General features: G+C 39.9%; 1 protein-coding gene across 11 annotated transcripts in view; it reads left to right on the forward strand.

Annotated features, from left to right (window-relative positions):
• Positions 1-19,819, forward strand: part of LOC115223769 (RNA-binding protein 5) — a 101,056-nt gene that overhangs the window by 36,130 nt on the left and 45,107 nt on the right. The window contains exon 1 of one of the 11 annotated variants that reach the window (XM_036512910.1): positions 10,969-11,067. The exons of the other annotated variants lie outside the window; for them this stretch is intronic. The gene's annotated coding sequence lies outside the window, so the exon portion shown is untranslated. Of the gene's footprint in view, positions 1-10,968; positions 11,068-19,819 lie in introns of those variants that run through there. 11 annotated transcript variants of the gene reach the window in all.

Below are 19,819 nucleotides of genomic sequence, written 5' to 3' on the forward strand. Positions count from 1 at the left end.
GGACGGTTTAACCGGGGATCTGGGAAGCCAGAAGGCTGCACCAGGCAGTGTTTCTACAGCTGGATGCCCTTCCTAACGCCAACCACTCCTAGAGTGTAGTGGGTGCTTTTTACGTGCCACCGACACAGGTGCCAGGCGAGGGTGGCAACGGCCGCGATCGGATTGGTGCTTTTTATGTGCCACCAGCATGGAAGCCAGTCAAGGCGGCACTGGCATCAGCTAAGTTCGGATGGTGCTTTTTATGTGCCACCAGCTTGGATGCCATGTGTGTTTACATAATTATATCGTCTGCATCATTGTTTTAATGCCATCTTTTCCATGCTCACACGAGTCAGATGGAACTCGGTGAGATGGATTTTCTACGGCTGGATGCCTTTCCTGTTGCCAACCTTCGCCTGTTTCCAAGCAAGGTAACATTTCCCTGTGGCTAGACATGTTTTCACAGAACATTGGAAATGATTGAAACTGCTCCTATGATAATAACACTCGTTTACTATTGTCATGAATATCAAGACAAGGAGACAAGCACTTGCGCACATGTATACACACACATTTCTATAGATAGACATGTACGACGGGTTTCTTTCAATTTCCATCTACCAAATCCACTCAAAAAGCTCTTTGGTCTGCCTAGCGCTATACGAGAAGACGTTTGCCCAAGGTATCATGCAGTGGGACTGAACCTGAAACCCATATGGTTGGGAAGCCAACTTATACACATAGCCATACCTACATACTTGTATATATTTTACTCTTTTACTTATTTCAGTCATTTGACTGTGGCCATGCTGAAGCACCGCCTTTAGTCAAGCATATCGACCTCGTGACTTACTCTTTGTAAGCCTAGTACTTATTCTATCGGTCTCTTTTGCCAAGTTACAGGGCTGTAAACACACCAGCATAGGTTGTCAAGTGATGTTGGGGGGACAAACAGAGACACACCAACATATATATATATATATATACACACACGACACGCTTCTTTCAGTTTCCGTCTACCAAATCCACTCACAAGGCTTTGGTTGGCCTGAGGCTATAGTAGAAGACACTTGCGCAAGGTGCCACGCAGTGGGACTGAACATGGAACCATGTGGTTGGGAAGCAAGCTTCTTATCACACAGCCACTGTAATATATATATATATATTACGTCGTCCTGTTTTCCGTCCTTGTTTTGTATACATTCGAGGCTTTCTTCCGAGGAATCTAATGCACTTGGCTTAGATTTTCCTTTGGGGCTGGCCAGATCGGAGCAATCTCAAGATTAATCAGCCGAAATTGCGAAGATGATCCGGTTCTTGACTGAAGATTGAAGGCTTCGAATGTCCCGTCCGTGTTTTTTGTATCGTCTTCTAAATGTTTTGCGTTCCTGTCCCAGTTTGTATTTTTTTACATATACATACATATATATATGTATATATATATGTGTGTGTGTGTGTATGTATATATATATATATATACACATACATACATATATTTTTTACATCTGCTTTTCCGTCTTAGCATAGGTGATTGGACATGTTTTTCTTTTTGGCATTATTTGTCATGCTGACAGATGTCTCCCTCACTTCTTTCCAGTTTTTTCCTTATTCTCAACATTCAGCAGCCTTGTCTTTCTAGAGTGGCATTGTAGGGTAGGTGTGAGAGGCCAGGTCTGGCTGGTTCAGGCATAAAACAGGTAGAATATTTGGGCAAGACATAGCCAGTTTAAATTCTAAAGCAGTGGTTCCCAAACTTTTGGGGCTGCTGCCCACTTGGAACCCAGGCCACACTCCTTGTGCTGTCCCCCCCTTCTCCACCACCTCCACTGCAAACACAGACCAGTTTCTGCGGCAAATTCTAAAACAAATGCATTTCACGAATAATGCTTAACCGAATTAAGCCATTATTTTGTTTTTACGTAACATCGCCCCCTTTTGGCTACCCCATTTATCACCTCCACTTTTCTTCAGCCCCTCCTTGGATCTTTCCACAGCCCCCAGCGGGTCAGCACCACAAAATAGGGTTAGACACAATCACACAGCCTCCTCTTCACTCAGAAAGCTTTTATAGTTTTTGCCCTTATTATGGATGGCTATTATTGCTTTCAGAGCATCCACCTCCACTGGTCAGTGTGGTCACCTCAGTTATTGGTTATCAGCTACTTCTGAACGGTTACTCTTTTACTTGTTTCAGTCATTTGACTGCGACCATGCTGGAGCACCGCCTTTAGTCGAGCAAATCGACCCCGGGACTTATTCTTTGTAAGCCCAGTACTTATTCTATCGGTCTCTTTTTGCCGAACCGCTAAGTGATGGGGGCGTAAACACACCAGCATCGGTTGTCAAGCAATGCTAAGGGGACAAACACATACACACACACATATATATATACGACAGGCTTCTTTCAGTTTCCGTCTACCAAGTCCACTCACAAGGCATTGGTCGGTCCGGGGCTATAGCAGAAGACACTTGCCCAAGATGCCAGGCAGTGGGACTGAACCTGGAACCATGTGGTTGGTTAGCAAGCTACTTACCACACAGCCACTCCTGCGCTTGATAAATTTAATTTCTGGAGTTCTCCCTACTCCTAGCTGCTCTGGAGCTTCTGTTACATGTGAAATCCTTCTACATCAACCTACTTGAGATCCATCCCTCTGAAGCTTCTGTGTAGCCATTGTATGTATTAGGTGGACACCATTGAGAGGTCATCCTGCTCTCTGTATGTCACCCTGTAGTAGTTCTGTTGTTTGTTTGTTTTTTGGGGGTTTTTTCTCATTTTTCTAAGACATGTTTCCTAAATCAACCTATGGCCCCCTTCTGAATCCTACACCCTGCTTTCATGCTTGAAACCTATTTTCTAATTTTTCATTCGCACACAAAGTGCCTGTATATGTCTATATATACTTATGTGTATATTTGTGCGTGTGTATATGTGTACACATACATACTTATATGTGTGTGTGTGCAAAATAAAAAGAACAAGTTGAAAATGCGCAAAATTTACATATGTTTGGAATATCTTGTGTATATAGTTACAAGTATGATTGTTGCTTTTTAGCTTAGAGCTCCATGTAAACGATCATCATCTAGTCTGCTTCCAGTTTAGTTGTGTGGTTACCACTGTACCTAGTCGTATTACTGGTTATGTAGGAGAGATTAGGATACAGACTTGTGCTTATCGTAAATTCTTATATACCTATTTCTTTAATACCCACAAGGGGCTAAACACAGAGGGGACAAACAAGGACAGACATAGGTATTAAGTCGATTATATCAACCCCAATGCGTAACTAGTACTTAGTTTATCGAACTCGAAAGGATGAAAGGCAAAGTCGACCTCGGCGGAATTTGAACTCAGAACGAAATATTGCCCGGCGTATACCATCATCATCATCATTTAACATCTGCTTTCCATGCTGGCATGGGTTGGACAGTTTGATCAGAACTGGCAAGGCCAAGAGCCTGGTTTCCACATGGTTTCTACATCTTGATGCCCTTCCTAATGCCAACCACTTTACAGAGTGTACTGGGTTGTTTTTTTATGTGGCACTATCACCATCAAGATCACAAAATACCTTGTAACGCCAAAAAAAAACCCTCGGTTGAGAGTGAGGAGTGGGGATTAGTATTGAGGTGGCAGGTGATTTTGTGCCATTTGAAAAATTAAAGGTATAGGGAGTGGAGATAGGTGTCTTGTTTTATTTATATATATATTTATATGTATGTATGATCGGATATTGATTGATTTTCGTTTGCTTTACTCTCTGCCTGTGTGATTAAACTTTAAGTATTTTGGGTTCTCTGGAAGACCCTTTTTAAAGTAGAAGAAATGGCTAAGATTTTGGCTGCTATTTCTGAACTTCGGTATGCGGTGAAGCAATTCTTTTGCTGAACCCTTTTATTAGTATTAGTATTACTAAAATTTACCGTGTTAGCGGTCCTGTTTTCATACCGAATTCTACTTGGTAAAATTTATTGATTACTTCTTAATTAATTAATTTTACCCTTTGATATTATATATATGTATGTATATATACACACATACATACACACAATGGGCTTCTTCAGTTTCCATCTGCCAAATCCACTCACAAGGCTTTGGTTGGCCCAAGACTATAGTAGAAGACACTTGCCCAAGGTGCCAGACAGTGGGACTGAACCCGAAACCATGTGGTTGGTAAACAAGCTTCTTATCACACATAAAGCAAATTTTACTTTTTAAAATAGGTGTAAATAGTTCTCTGTATGTGAAAATAAAGATTCGAAATTATGTTTTACTGCAAAAAGAAAAATATTTTCACAAGGTGAGTTTAACACAAAGGGAAAGGTGAAATTTTACTGAAAAATTATCAGACACATACAGTTTGCATATAAACAAAGTTTCCATGTAGAAAAATACATAAAAACAAATGTTTTTTTTTTATAAAAAGAAGTTTTACTGAATAAATTTAAGCACACATAACCAACAGATTGTGTGTGTGTGTGTAATTTATACATACACCATAATTGCATATCAATAAATATTAATTGGGTTTTCCTATCCATAGTAACACCGATATTTGATCTATGGTAGTTAATTAGTATCATGATTGGCATTTTGGTAGTTGAAGAAAAAAAGTTTTATTTTTTTAATGTTCATGTATTGAAGTAAAACTTTGAACATGTAAGTTTATTTATACTTTAATATAAATTTTAATATAAAATTGTTCTCCTCTTTTCTCTGTGTCAAATCTTAAACTTTAAACAGAAATACCCCTAATCCCTTGAGTATCGTGGGTGTTGCGTTCCAAAACCCCATGCGATATGTAGAAACAGTACTGTATACTCTTTACTCTTTTACTTGTTTCAGTCATTTGACTGCAGCCATGCTGGAGCACCGCCTTTTTTAGTCGAGCAAATCGAGCCCAGGACTTATTCTTTTGTAAGCCCAGTACTTATTCTATCGGTCTCTTTTGCCGAACCGCTAAGTAACGGGGACGTAAACACACCAGCATCGGTTGTCAAGCGATGTTTGGAGGGGGGGGGACAAACACACACACACATATATATATATATATATATATTTCTTTACTACCCACAAGGGGCTAAATATAGAGGGGACAAACAAGGACAGACAAATGGATTAAGTCGATTACATCGACCCCAGTGCGAAACTGGTACTTTATTTATCTACCCCGAAAGGATGAAAGGCAAAGTCTACCTCGGCGGAATTTGAACTCAGAACATAACGTTAGACGAAATACCGCTAAGCATTTCGCCCGGGGCGCTAACGTTTCTGCCAGCTCGCCGCCTTATGTATATATATATACGACGAGCTTCTTTCAGTTTCCGTCTACCAAATCCACTCACAAGGCTTTGGTCGGCCCGAGGCTACAGTAGAAGACACTTGCCCAAGGTGCCACGCAGTGGGACTGAACCCGGAACCGTGTGGTTGGTAAGCAAGCTACTTACCACACAGCCACTCCTGCGCCTATTTATTTATTTTATATATTTATTTTATTATAAATGCAAAAACAACACTATGCTTAAATAATAAACCCTAAGCTTAAATGATAAACCACGATGGGTGAACTGTGATATGGCAAGGGATTACTGTAGAGGATTAAATTTCTGCAACATCATAATTCTCATCTGAAACAACAGCAGTGAAACCTCCGTCAAAATTATGTCCCACTACCTTGAGAAAAGAAGGCACTTTTGATGATTATTCTTCAATAAGTTTCTAAGATGGTCGCTGCTGGAATAACTGTTTGTTGCTCATAACTCAATCAGTGCTGATCTGCTGCTAGACGGGACTTGTGAGTAGACGCTGCACGTAGCATGGCTTTACGCATTGACCTATATTAGGCTACACAACTTTTAAGAGATTACAGTAGCTCTAGTATATAATAGCACTACATATTTAATATAGTTTGCAGATTTGGGTGGGCTTTGTTTGACATCAGATATATAAGTTCTTCTGTTTCAGATAAAAAGAAAAATTTTGAAGTGTTTGGGAAGACAGGAAGCCTAACTTTGAGAGCTTTATTATTAACCCTTTTGTTACCATATTTCTGTTGAGATGTTCTGTGTTTCTTTCAATTAATTTTGAGTATAGCAGTGTTTAGTAAAATAACTTAGTATTATCATTCAGTTAGTGTTAGGAACATAAATTGTGACTAAGGTTTGGAGGAAGATTTTAATTCAGAACTTTTGAAAACAAGACATTTGTACTACAGAGCCAGAGCTGGTTTCGGCTGGGTTGGTATCAAAAGGGTCTAGAATCGTTTCTCTATTATATATTTTAACCCTTTTGTTACCATATTTCTGTTGAGATGTTCTGTGTTTCTTCCAATTAATTTTGAGTATAGCAGAATTTAGTAAAATAACTTAGTTATCGTTAAGCTAGTGTTAGGAACATAAATTGTGACTAAGGTTTGGTGGAAGATTTTAATTCAGAACTTTTGAGAATGACGTTTATACTACGGAGCCAGAGGCGGTTTCAGCTGGGTTGGTATCGAAAGGGTGAAACTTCTGAAAAGCATATTTCTCATGAAACTATAGAAGCCGTGTGTTTTAAATAATTTAGAATAATCAACTCATTTCTCCAGTATTCAAATTAGTTGCGAATCACCATCATCATCATCATCATCATCATCATAATGTGCACTTTTCCATGATTGCATGGGTCAGACAGAGCAGGTTGAAACAGATTTTCTGTGACTGGATGTCCTTCCTGTTGCCAGTCCTCACCTGTTTCCAAGCAAGATAGACCTGGAAGACTGGAAACAAAAAAAAAAACATTGCTTGTATGATGGTAATGCTCATTTACAAATGCCCCTAACATCAAGACAAAGCTGCACAGAAATGCACACATATGTACAAGCGTCTTTCAGTTTCTGTCTACCAAATCCTCTCCCAGTGAGGCTTTGGTCAGCTCTTGGTCAAGGTGCTATGCAGTGCTAGTGAACCCGAAACCATATGGTCAGGAAACAGACTTCTCGACCATACAGCCACAGCTGCACCTATGACATATTTTAAAACACATCATCATCATTGTTTAATGTCCATTTTCCATGCTAGCATGGGTTGGACGGTTCGACCGGGGTCTGTGAAGCCAGAAGGCTACACCAGGCTCCAGTCTGATCTGGCAGTGCTTCTACAGCTGGATGCCCTTCCTAATGCCAACCACTCCGCGAGTGTAGTGGATGCTTTTTACATGCCACCGGCACAGGTGCCAGACGAGGCTGGCAACGGCCACGTTTGGTTGGTGCTTTTTATGTGCCACTGGCACAGAAGCCACATTCAGCCACATTCAGATGGTGCTTTTTACGTGCCACCGGCACAGGGATCACAACTACAATTTCCATTGATTTTTGATGTTGATGTACTTGACTCAATAGGTCTCCTCAAGCACAGGGTCGAAACGGTGTTTCTTTACTTGCCACTTGCATGAAATTTCGTTTGAGATATTTTAAAACAATCAGCTTTGGACAAGCGAACCAGAGGAAGTTTCTGCTCTCTAGCAAGTTGGTATCAAAAGCGCCATAAAACTGGTTTGTATTTAGTATATAAATCATTATACCGATGTCTAACGTCTACATCACCATTGATTATACACTATATACTCTGCTGTTTGTCAATGTTACAGCTCTTTGTATCATATCATCCACCATACCTGCACTGACATCAACCAGTTATATATTACATACTTTAGAAACCAAACTATGTAATATGTGTCTTTTAGTTTTTCCATTTTCTATGGATTCTCTTGATTTCAACAATGTACTTGATATTCTGCGAACTAGAACAAACACCAACAAAGCGTTTTACTCAGTGCCCTGCTCTATTGATTCTACTAATTTACCCTTTTTTTTAGTATTGTTTTGTAATTATTATTATTCACTTATTTACGGTCACTTGCAATTCTCTCCATCTTCCTTGATTTTTCTGCTTAAATGTTTGGCGCTAATGAAGCTCAGGTGTGTTTGTGTGAGGCTGGATTTTGAAAAATAATTAACATAGGCGTAGAGGTGGCTGTGTTGTAAGTAGCTTGCTTACCAACCACATGGTTCCGGGTTCAGTCCCACTGCGTGGCACCTTGGGCAAGTGTCTTCTACTATAGCCTCGGGCCGACCAAAGCCTTTGTGAGTGGATTTTGTAGGCAGAAACTGAAAGAAGCACGTCGTATATATGTGTTTGTGTTTGTCCCCCCAACATCGTTTGACAACCGATGCTGGTGTGTTTACGTCCCCATAACTTAGCAGTTCGGCAAAAGAGACCGATTGAATAAGTACTAGGCTTGCAAAGAATAAGTCCTGGGGTCAATTTGCTCAACTAAAGGCGGTGCTCCAGCATGGCCACAGTCAAATGACTGAAACGAGTAAAAGAGTAAATCGGCGTTTTTTTATTTTTTGGCAATTCTCTCCTGGGTTGGATAGGTTTACATTATTGCTTCTTTCCAACTGTTGTTGTTGTTGTTGTGTTTAACCTTCATCCCGTCTCGTCTCGTACTCTGCAATTCTGAGAGATAACATACTTTCTTGGTTCTTCTCTGACGCTTGACCTTTCGGTTATTCTTTACATGTTTCAGATTCCATCTTGAAAGGTTTTAGTTGAACAAATCAATCCCAATGCTTACATTTTTTGGTTTTTCTTCAGTTTGGTACTTATTTTATCAGTTTCTTTTTGCCAAACTGTTAAGTTACATCATCATCGTTTAACGTCCGTTTTCCATGCTAGCATGGGTTGGATGGTTCGACCGGGGATCTGGGAAGCCAGAAGGCTGCACCAGGCTCCAGTCTGATCTGGCAATGTTTCTACAGCTGGATGCCCTTCCTAACGCCAACCACTCCGTGAGTGTAGTGGGTGCTTTTTACGTGCCACCTGCACAGGTGCCAGGCGAGGCTGGCAACAGCCACGATCGGATTGGTGCTTTTTACGTGCCACCGGCACGGAAGCCAGTCAAGTCAGCACTGGCATTGGCCACGATTCGGATGGTGGAATGACTAATATATATATGTGAGCCATTGTGCCTCCACACACACACACACACACACACACACACATATAGATATATATATATAAACACACATGATGGACTTCTACACAGTTTCTGACTGGACTTGAAACATCAATTATGAAAAAAAAAATTTATGCAAATACTTGCTATTTGGTTAGGGAGACTGGCATAGATTTTGTGTGTTCCGATAAGACATGAATAGCTATAGCACCAACAGACAGGCAGACAGACAGTGTAGAAGTAGTATTTTTTTTCTGTTTAAAATAGTTGAGCAAGTTATATAACAAAAGAAGAAATGGCATTTAAAGCCGGCTAATTTCCTTTTTTTCAAACAGTTCTTGACGCTGGAGTCAGACAATTAGTGATTTTAAATGCAGGCATAAAACTGCCGTAAATCTGGTAATAGAAAATTTATTGATTCAAATTATGGTAAATTCTACAGCAGTAGTCTTTGAAGAAGAAGAAATGTTCCGTTTTTCTTTTGATACTCAGCAGCTGGATTGTTTGTGTATGGAAAAAAATAAAAAGAAAGAAAATAATTAAATTAATAAATCAAATAAAAAGAAAGATTGCACGCTGAACTTAAATTAAAAGTCAGCACTGTGTATGTGTGTGTGTGTGGTTTTAATTACTGTGTTTGATGGCACAAAAGACGTTCAGGCACATTAGTTGCACCATAATTTCAGCGGAGCGCATATTCGAGAGGAGAAAAAAAGTTTCCAGTGCATTAAAGCATATAATATAGGACTAAAACGTATAATATAGAACAGGGTGTGGGGCGGGGTTTTTAGATTAAAAAAAAATTTTTTTTAGTGAAGGGGAATAGTGCCTTATTTACACTAGTAAATACATTGAGTAAAACAAAAAGAACCAAAATTAACATTTTTTTTTTTTTTAGATTAAATATTGTGTTTTTTATAATTTTTTTTCTCTGCTTTTATGGGATAGAAAGGGAGTTTCTAAATTATTCTGTTCTCATGGCACAGATTTCCTTAAAATTCTCTGAGAAATATTTATGATAATTGATTTTACCGCAGTATATAGTTCACGTCACTGCATAGAATATTTCTTTTTGGGGGCATGACTATTTACAAGAACAGGTTTTGTATTTTTGAATAATGATGATAATGACAATGATAATAGTTTTTCCTGATTTAGGCACAAGGTCAGCAATTCTGAAAGGAGGGTTTTTTAGTCAATAGCATTAGCCCCCAGTATTTAACCACTACTTGATTTTATTCAGATTTCCTTATTGCATTGCAAACTTGGTAAATTGAAATTCCACTATATTAAACACACACACAATCACCATCATCATTTAATGTCCATGCTAGGGGTTGAACGGTTTGACAGGAGCTAGCAAGCCAGAGGGCTGCACCAGGTTCTGCTTGTCAGTTTTGGCATGGTTTCTACCACTGGATGCCCTTCTTAACACCAACCATTTCACAAAGTGTACTGAGTAATTTCTATGTTGGGTGCATTTTACGTTGTGCTGTCCAGGGGCTTTCTACATGGCCCCCAGCATGAGTGCCTTTTACGTGGCCCCAACAGAGGTGCTTTTCACAGTTTCCTGTGAAAACATATCTGCCCATGGGGAAACATTACCTTAGTTTGAAACGGGTGAGAGTTCACAACAGGAAGGCCATCCCAGCCATAGAAAATTTACCATAGCAAATTTCGTCTGACCCATACAGGCACAAGAAGTGGACATTAAATTGATAATGATCATGGTGTATTCTAGCTATGACCACCTACGCTTCTCACAGTCATGTATTGATCGTCGAGGACTTGTTGTTTGTACACTTCAAAGATTTAGCTGTTGTGTCTGTGAGGTCAAGCAGTCACGAAGAGGTTCTCTTACTGGTTTGTCTCCTCCTAAATTGATGTTGGTGGCTCCAGTAACATCTGTCATTATCATTTTTAACACGAGATTTACTACTGGCTTGAATAACATTTCAATAATTACTTTGTGCCGAGTGAGGTAATTAGACAGCTGCCGATTAATTGCCTACGACTGTCTGTTGGCTGGTTTTTGTGACAGTAGAAATCACATTAGTTTGTCGTTTGAAAGCAGGCTCTGGCTGACTGTGAGTATACACCGACATCTATGGTTTAATTATTATAACATTGGAACAGTAGTGACTGGTTCAGCTCTGAATTTCTCTTATTTTCATCTACATGAAGGATAATACTGGAATGTGTGTGTGTGTGTGTAGCAGTGGTTTTCAACCAGGGTTCCGCCAGTACAGTCCAACGGGGTTCTGCAAGATTTTACAAAACTGCTAAAATCGGCAGTAATTTTTAAGTCTCCTGTGCAGATATGTGTGCATAAGACTATTAAATTATTGCACAGGGGTTCCTCGAGCCAGTGGAATGTTTCCTTGGGGTTCTGCTCCAGCAAAAAGTTTGAAAAGCACTGGTGTGTAGTATAGGACCATCAGTAAGTTGTCATAATAGAACTCAGAGTTTCAAATGCCGGAGCTGAAAGCTTCGAGGCATTTTCATCGGCTATTTGGACGATAGACGCTATGAGAAAAAAAAAACATTGAATAAAAGGGAAGTTACTCTAATAGGCATGAAAGAAATATAAAATATAAAAAATTAACCAGCCGTACACAGACCACTTCAGCTTTATATATATATATATAGATATGTGTGTCTGTATGTATATATTATGTATACATGCATGTGTATGTCTTCTTATGTATGTGTGTGTGTGTGTCTATATCTATGACATGTAGACATGTAAATGTGTATATATATGTTGGTTTTTGGGCGATCTTAATGGTGAATCCTCGAAATATTTTGTCAATCTGTCATGCATATACAGACGTACTTAGATATGTGTGTATGTATGTATAACCTATAGCACCATGAAGGTGGCGAGCTGGCAGAAACGTTAGCTTGCTGGGCGAAATACTTAATGGTATTTCGTCTGCCGTTACGTTCTGGGTTCAAATTCCGCCGAGGCTGACTTTGCCTTTCATCCTTTCGGGGTTGATAAATTAGTACCAGTTACGCACTGGGGTTCGATGTAATCGACTTAATCTGTTTGTCTGTCCTTGTTTGTCCCCTCTGTGTTTAGCCCCTTGTGGGTAGCAAAGAAATAGGTATTTTGTCTGCCGCTACGTTCTGAGTTCAAATTCCGCCGAGGTCGACTTTGCCTTTCATCCTTCCGGGGTTGATAAATTAAGTACCAGTTACGCACTGGGGTCGATGTAATCGACTTAATCCATTTGTCTGTCCTTGTTTGTCCCCTCTGTGTTTAGCCCCTTGTGGGTAGTAAAGAAATAGATATTTCGTCTGCCGCTACGTTCTGAGTTCAAATTCCGCCGAGGCCAACTTTGCCTTTCATCCTTCCGAGGTTGATATATTAAGTACCAGTTATGCACTGGGGTCGATGTAATCGACTTAATCCATTTGTCTGTCCTTGTTTGTCCCCTCTGTGTTTAGCCCCTTGTGGGTAGTAAAGAAATAGATATTTCGTCTGCCGCTACGTTCTGAGTTCAAATTCCGCCGAGGCCAACTTTGCCTTTCATCCTTCCGAGGTTGATATATTAAGTACCAGTTATGCACTGGGGTCGATGTAATCGACTTAATCCATTTGTCTGTCCTTGTTTGTCCCCTCTGTGTTTAGCCCCTTGTGGGTAGTAAAGAAATATATATATATATATAACCTATAGCACCATGTGCACTTGTGACAAGTCACGCAACGTGGTGGGGGAAAATGGGACGACTCCTAAAGATCAGAAGCTAAAAGCTCAGAGCGGATGTGGAACAAAGTCAGGAATGACAGACATGTGTGGGATTTAAAAATAGAAAAACCTTGTGCTACTAGGAGATAAAATTTCCATTATGTTCCTGGCAGAGGAGTACAATGGAGGCTACCGAACAAAAGCAAAATACAATGTAATGTAGATTTGTGTGTGTGTGTTTGTGATCAGGTAAAGTTTAAATCAGTAGGGGTCTGACACTAATTCAAATGTGTTTTAAATATGTTTTGATATCAACCGTCTGGGACTTCGTGTACTAAACTGGTATGTGTTGAAAGTAAATTATATATATATATATATATAATATATATATATATATATATATATAATATATATATATATATTATTCTTTCAGTCATTTTACTGTGACCATGCTGGAGCACTGCATGGCACCTTGGGCAAGTGTTTTGTATTATAGCCCTGGGCCAGCTAAAACCTTGTGAGTGGATTTGGTTGATAGAAACTGAAAGAAATTCATCATGTATGTGTTTTTTCCCACCACTTGACAACCAGTGTTGGTTTGTTTACGTCCCTGTAACTCAGTGGTTGATAACACAGGCTAGTAGAATAAATGCCAGGTTTTGAAAAAATAAACATCGGGGTCCTCTTTGTAAAACTGGATGGGCATGGCTTAGTTGAAAGATTGTTGGACTCGCAGTCGTAAGATTGTGGTTTCCATTCCTGGACCAGGCAGTGTGTTGTGTTCTTGAGCCAAGCACTTTATTTCACATTGCTCCAGTCCATTCTGCTATAGAAATGTGTTTAGCCTGGAGGGGGATGGCCTCTGCTGGGCTTTCTTGCCCTAGATATACTGCATGACTGCAGCGTCCCCAACGACCCCTCAAGGGGTTACGGGACTTGTCGATTGTTCAACTGAAAACCTTTCTGGGCAGTGCTCCAGTATGGCTGCAGTCCAATGACTGAAACAAATAAAAGATGAGATATACCATTGGCATTTGTGTGTGTGCTGTACTACTAACTGTTAGAACCATCACCATCTGGAGTTTGAGTGTGTGTGTGAATATTTATTTCACTAACTAATGAGGTTTGTATTTGAGTGTATTGTTGCTACATTGTGTGTGTGAGTTGCTGTTATTTTTTAAATATAAGGTCACTGACTGTATAGCCTGAACTAGTAAATATCAAAACACAAGCATCTGAAAGAGATTGTATTGCTATGTTTAATGTACAGATGTGTGAAATTATTCCTCCACATACACAGGCTGTGTTTCACTGCATAATTACTATTATAACTGCCAGAATAAATTGCATTGTCACTGTGTAACTGGGGGTAGGTATTTCCATTGTTTACGGGTTTTATTGGAGCTGATTTTTATTTTCATACGCTCATAGTTTGCCCCTCCACACACAGATATATGCATACATACATCCATATGAGGAGGCACTGAAAAGTTCCTGACTTTAAGGGTATCGTAAAAGGCCTGGTCTGAGGCCTAACCTTCTGAGTTCTTTTACAGGGCTTAGAAAATCTGAAGGACCGCTGCAATAAGTGTGTGAATCTGGGAGGGGAATATCTTGAATAAAATCCTAATTAACTGATCCTCCTGTATTTTCTGTTACCCAAAGCCTATCCATCCATTGTAAATAATGTACATAATTCCTCATCTCAAAAATATATAATAGGAAAGAAACATACATATACAATGGGCTTCTTTCAGTTTCCATCTACCAAATCTACTCGCAGCCTGGGGTGATAGTAGAAGACACTTTCCCAAGGTGTCAGACAACGGGACTGAAGTTAAAACCATGTGATTGGGAAGTAAACTTATTAACTTGTTCCCATTGTTGTATATACATACATATGGTGTTAGGAAGGGCAGCCAGCTGTAGAAATCATGTCAGAACAGACATTGGAGCCTGCTGTGGCCTCTGGCCTCACCAGCCCATGCCAGCATGGAAAGCAGACATTAAATGATGTCACTGCCCATCTAATAATGTGTACATATGTTCATTAAATGTATATTTATAATTAAGTAGCCTTGTTTTTTTTAATCTTGGTTTAACGAGGCATCCTGTAGTTTAAAACATAAGTCGACTGTGCTCAAGCAAACTTGGTATTCCAGACATGACTATCCTGTCTGTATACATCTTAAACAACAATATTGTTGTCCGACATGTCCCTCCTCATTTTTCTTTTCTTTTTCTTTTTCTTTCCCCTTTTTTTTTGTTAAAGCTTGTAGAGTGTTTATTATTTGAGAGATTCGGCTACTGTTATTTCTAGCATGTCAAACAATCAAGCAGAGGCTGGCTCCGTGGTTGCTTTGTTTTATAATTGGATATGTAAACGTGTGAGAATGCTGCGTTGCTTGCCCACGTTCACTCACACAAACCTCATCCCCCTTCTGTCACCAACTACAGTATTTCCTGTACATTAATGTTTTGTTCTCAAGTTGCAGCATTGGTGGTCGTTGTTTTGTCTTTCCCCCAGCTGTAATCATCACTATCTTAGCCTTTTCCCTCACTGCACAGTCAGTTCTTAATTAAATTATTATGTTAACGACATTCTGTGTGTAGCACCAACTTTAACTCTTGTTTTGTCATACAGATGTGTCTTTGAGTAGGTTTCTCTCGGTAATTTAATCTCCCAAATATGTTAATTGTCTAAGCCTACCTACTTCTGCACTATAACAAACATCTCGGTGGGTTTTTTTCCATTGCTACTTCAGAAACTACAGTAAAGTCAGTACTTAGCTGAGGAGAGAGAATAAAACTGGAACACATTCAATATTGTCTCCCTTACTTGCCAGAATCACCACCATCATTTAATGTCCACTTTTCCATCCTTGTATGTGCCAGATGGAATTTGTTGAGGCAGATTTTCTATGGTTGGATGCCCTTCCTGTCAGCAGCCATCATCTGTTTCCCAGAAAGGTAATATTTCTCCATGTCCAGGTACATTTTCCATGGAAGAATGAAAACAAACAACCTTGCTGGTATGATGGTGGGGCTCATTTGAAACCATCACATGATGACTTGCCAATTGTGCACACTCACATATGTATACACAATGGGCTTCTTTCACTTTCCTCTCACAAGGCTTTGGTCAGCCCAGAGCTATAGTAAATGACACTTGCTCAAGCTGCCATGCAGCAGGATTGAACTTGAGACTACATGATGGGAAAGCAAGCTTCTCATTCATACATCTTTTATCTTTTTACTTGCTTCTGTCATTAGACTGTGGCCATGCTGGGGCACCACCTTGAAGAATTTTAGTTTAACGAATCAACCCTAGTACTTGTTTTTTCATTTAATCCTGTTGCTTATTCCATTGGTGCCATTTAAAGGGCACCCATGCGGGTGCTGTGTATAAACCACTAGTGCCGGTGCCACGTATTAAGCACCCAGTCCACCTTGTAAAGTGGTTGGCATTAGGAAGGGCATTCAACCATAGAAACCATGTCAAAACAAACAATTGAAGCTTGGTGCAGCTCTCCAGCCTTACCAGCTCCTATCAAACACGTTAACTGATGATGGTCTCTTTTGCTGAACCATTAAATGATGAACGTAAACACACCAACACCGGTTGTGAAGTGGTGGTGGGAACACACACACACACACATATATATATACATGCACAGCTGGCTTTAGTCAACCAAGTTTATAAGACACTTGCCCCACACACAGTGGGACTGAACTCGGAACCATGTGGTTGAGAAGCAAGCTTCTTACCACACAGCCATCCCTGCATATTGATATTACACATCCAGAGGAACCTGCAGGCTTCCATGCCTCTCCAGTCTTCACATTTTCTCTACATTCAGTGCCTAAATTTTGCTGCACTCGGTGCACAGGTGTCATGCAGTCTACACTTTGTTCTGTGAGAAAATTTCTTAGTTGTCAGCATCAGTAATAACTCCCTAAACATTCTCCACACCGATACTCTGGGTTCTGTGTTTTGGAGTAAATACCTTTGTGTTAATTAGGCCACCTGAATAAGAAAAAGCTATCAATTACTTCTCAGAGGCCTTCCAGGTATTTGAAAGAATTTATTTCACAGGTTCTCTTACTGCTAGCTACTTCTGTACATCTGGCACATATAATAAGTAAAATCTTCCTTCTCTGCCAACTTGCCTCTGTTCCGATACACTCCTAGTTTACATTAGATAAACCATGTGGAATTACTAACTGTTCTGCAACACCAAACTTGGCCGCACTGCAAATCACAACAGAATCCAAGTCTTCTTTCCTGCTAACTAAAACTTTTGTCGTTGCAAGTTTTCCTTAGCTTTCTTGACTCTCGGCTTTGCTTCCATTTCTGGAATTTCTTACTTGGCTATGAGAACTAGGTCACCAGCACACAGCAGTTCCCATGGAAAGCCAGTCTTAAAATGCATTATGATCTTGAAGAGCCAGTGATAAAGTAGGCTACTGTGCGTTTGGAACCGAATCCTGTAAAACACTTACATGCTAAATTCCTCACTGAATTCTTTGGCAATTCTCGGCAGAAACGTTAGCACGCCGGGAAAAATGCTTAGCGGTATTTCGTCTGCCGTTACGTTGTGAGTTCAAATTCCGCCTAGTTCGACTTTGCCTTTCATCCTTTCGGAGTCGATAAATTAAGTACCAGTTACACACTGGGGTCAATGTAATTGACTTAATACCTATGTCTGTCCTTGTTTGTCCCCTCTGTGTTTAGCTCCTTGTGGGTAATAAAGAAATAGGTATTTGGCTTGATTGGGGTCTCTGAAGCCTTTCATCTGTCTACAGCTAGTTTTCTTAAAACATCACCAGGTTACAGATTGTAGTAGCTTGGTAAATGCCCTTCTCCAGATCAGCTAAAGCCCCCCACACACACAACACAGACTTCAAAATTATGTTAACAATATTTAGCATTTGTAAAGAATAAAAAGTTTCGAATGGTACAACAATGGGCTATATCTCTTTCTCTTTTACTTGTTTCAGTCATTTGACTGCGGCCATGCTGGAGCACCGCCTTTAATCGAGCAAGTCGACCCCAGGACTTATTCTTTTGTAAGCCCAGTACTTATTCTGTCGGTCTCTTTTGCCGAACCGCTAAGTAACGGGGAGATAAACACACCAGCATCGGTTGTCAAGCAATGCTAGGGAGACAAACACATTCACGCATATATACGACGGGCTTTTTTCAGTTTCCGTCTACCAAATCCACTCACAAGGCTTTGGTCGGCCTGAGGCTATAGTAGAAGACACTTGCCCAAGATGCCACGCAGTGGGACTGAACCCGGAATCATGCGGTTGGTAAGCAAGCTACTTACCACACAGCCACTCCTGCACCTATATACCTGTTGTAATTTAGTCAGTCATAGTCTGATGATATTTTGGAATAAAATTCCTTCAGATATTCCGATTATAGCAGTGACTTCATCTAAGAATATCTGAAGAAGGAATTTTATTCCGAAATATATCAGACTATGGACGACTAAATTACAACAGGTATATAGCCCATTGTCTGTATTATAGTGCATGGTAGGGAAGTAAGCTTCTTAACTGTGTCTTTCGTAAGCTTTCTTAACATTTGTCTTATGAAGAAAGGCTGAAGACGCTCGACCTTTATTCTCTAGAAAAACGCCGCCGCCGTGGTGATCTCATTCTTGCTCACAACATCATAAGCGGAAAGTGTAACCTCTCGAAAGAGCTGTTCTTCACTCCTGCTCCAGAGCGTCGGCTGCGGGGTCACTCCGCAAAGCTCTATCTGCGACGATTTTATCTCAATCGAAGGAGAGGGGCTTTCTCCGTCCGGATTTCAGATCCGTGGAATAAGCTGCCGGACGAGATAGTGAAGATGCCGACGACCGCTCGGTTCAAAGTCTCCCTTGACCACAAATGGCCTGAACTCTTTGCATGAACACTATCCTGTACATAACTCCATGTCCCCCTACATGGCCTTGCTTTTTGCTTTTTGAGCCAAAAAATTAGCTTAACTTAACTTCACTGCCTAGCAGTGAGCCAGTGTGTGTAGAATATTGAATTTTTTTAGTGGTTCAATAAATAGCTTCTTTGGGTAAACATGCCTTGGTGGGTAGAAATCTTCACCTTTACCATGACTAGTCTGTTGCCTCGGTAACTGATAACCTAATTTATACAATAGTAGAGACATAACTCTTGACCTACTAACTCATTTGGTATTTGGATGTACAAACAAGAACGAGGAAAAATACGTTATATCTGTGTTATTGTCATTATATATATATATATAGGTGCAGGAGTGGCTGTGTGGTAAGTAGCTTGTTTACCAACCACATGGTTCCGGGTTCAGTTCCACTGTGTGGCACCTTAGGCAAGTGTCTTCTACTATAGTCTCGAGCCGACCAAATCCTCGTGAGTGGATTTGGTAGACGGAAACTGAAAGAAGCCCGTCGTATATATGTGTATATATATATATATATATATATATATATGTGTGTGTCTGTGTTTGTCCCCTAGCATTGCTTGACAACCGATGCTGATGTGTCTATGTCCCCGTTACTTAGCGGTTCGGCAAAAGATATTGATAGAATAAGTACTGGGCTTACGAAAGAAATAAGTCCCGGGGTTGAGTTGCTCGATTAAAGGCGGTGCTCCAGCATGGCCGCAGTCAAATGACTGAAACAAGTAAAAAGAGTGTATATATATATATATAAGCACCACCTTCATAATACATAGCATGCATTTTTGTGTGGATGCATACACGCATATGAAAAACAGGTTCTCTTTTTACAAAAATGAGTTGTAGTTTTAATTCTTGGGCGTTTTTTGTTGTTATTATTATTATTTAAGATTTTTCTCATATTACTTTCTTGGATTAACAATGTTATCAGTGTTTGTAAATCATAAGCAAACAACCTTAAAAGTTCTATGCATAGAAAACTGGGTAAACTCTGTTGCATTGGACAGACATGTATCACAGTCTCTCAGTGTTTGACTATGCTTCTACAAGCACAAGATATTGCGTCATATAGCACATCACAAAACCTAACCGAAAATTAATCTTGTGATAAACAATATACCCCCAGCAAATACTAGACTAGTCACATGAGCTATATTGTTATTAGTAAAATGTAATACAGCATATTTGGTGATATGGTGA

The sequence above is a fragment of the Octopus sinensis genome, linkage group LG24 (assembly GCF_006345805.1).
Source record: "Octopus sinensis linkage group LG24, ASM634580v1, whole genome shotgun sequence".
In the NCBI taxonomy this organism is placed as follows: domain Eukaryota; kingdom Metazoa; phylum Mollusca; class Cephalopoda; order Octopoda; family Octopodidae; genus Octopus; species Octopus sinensis.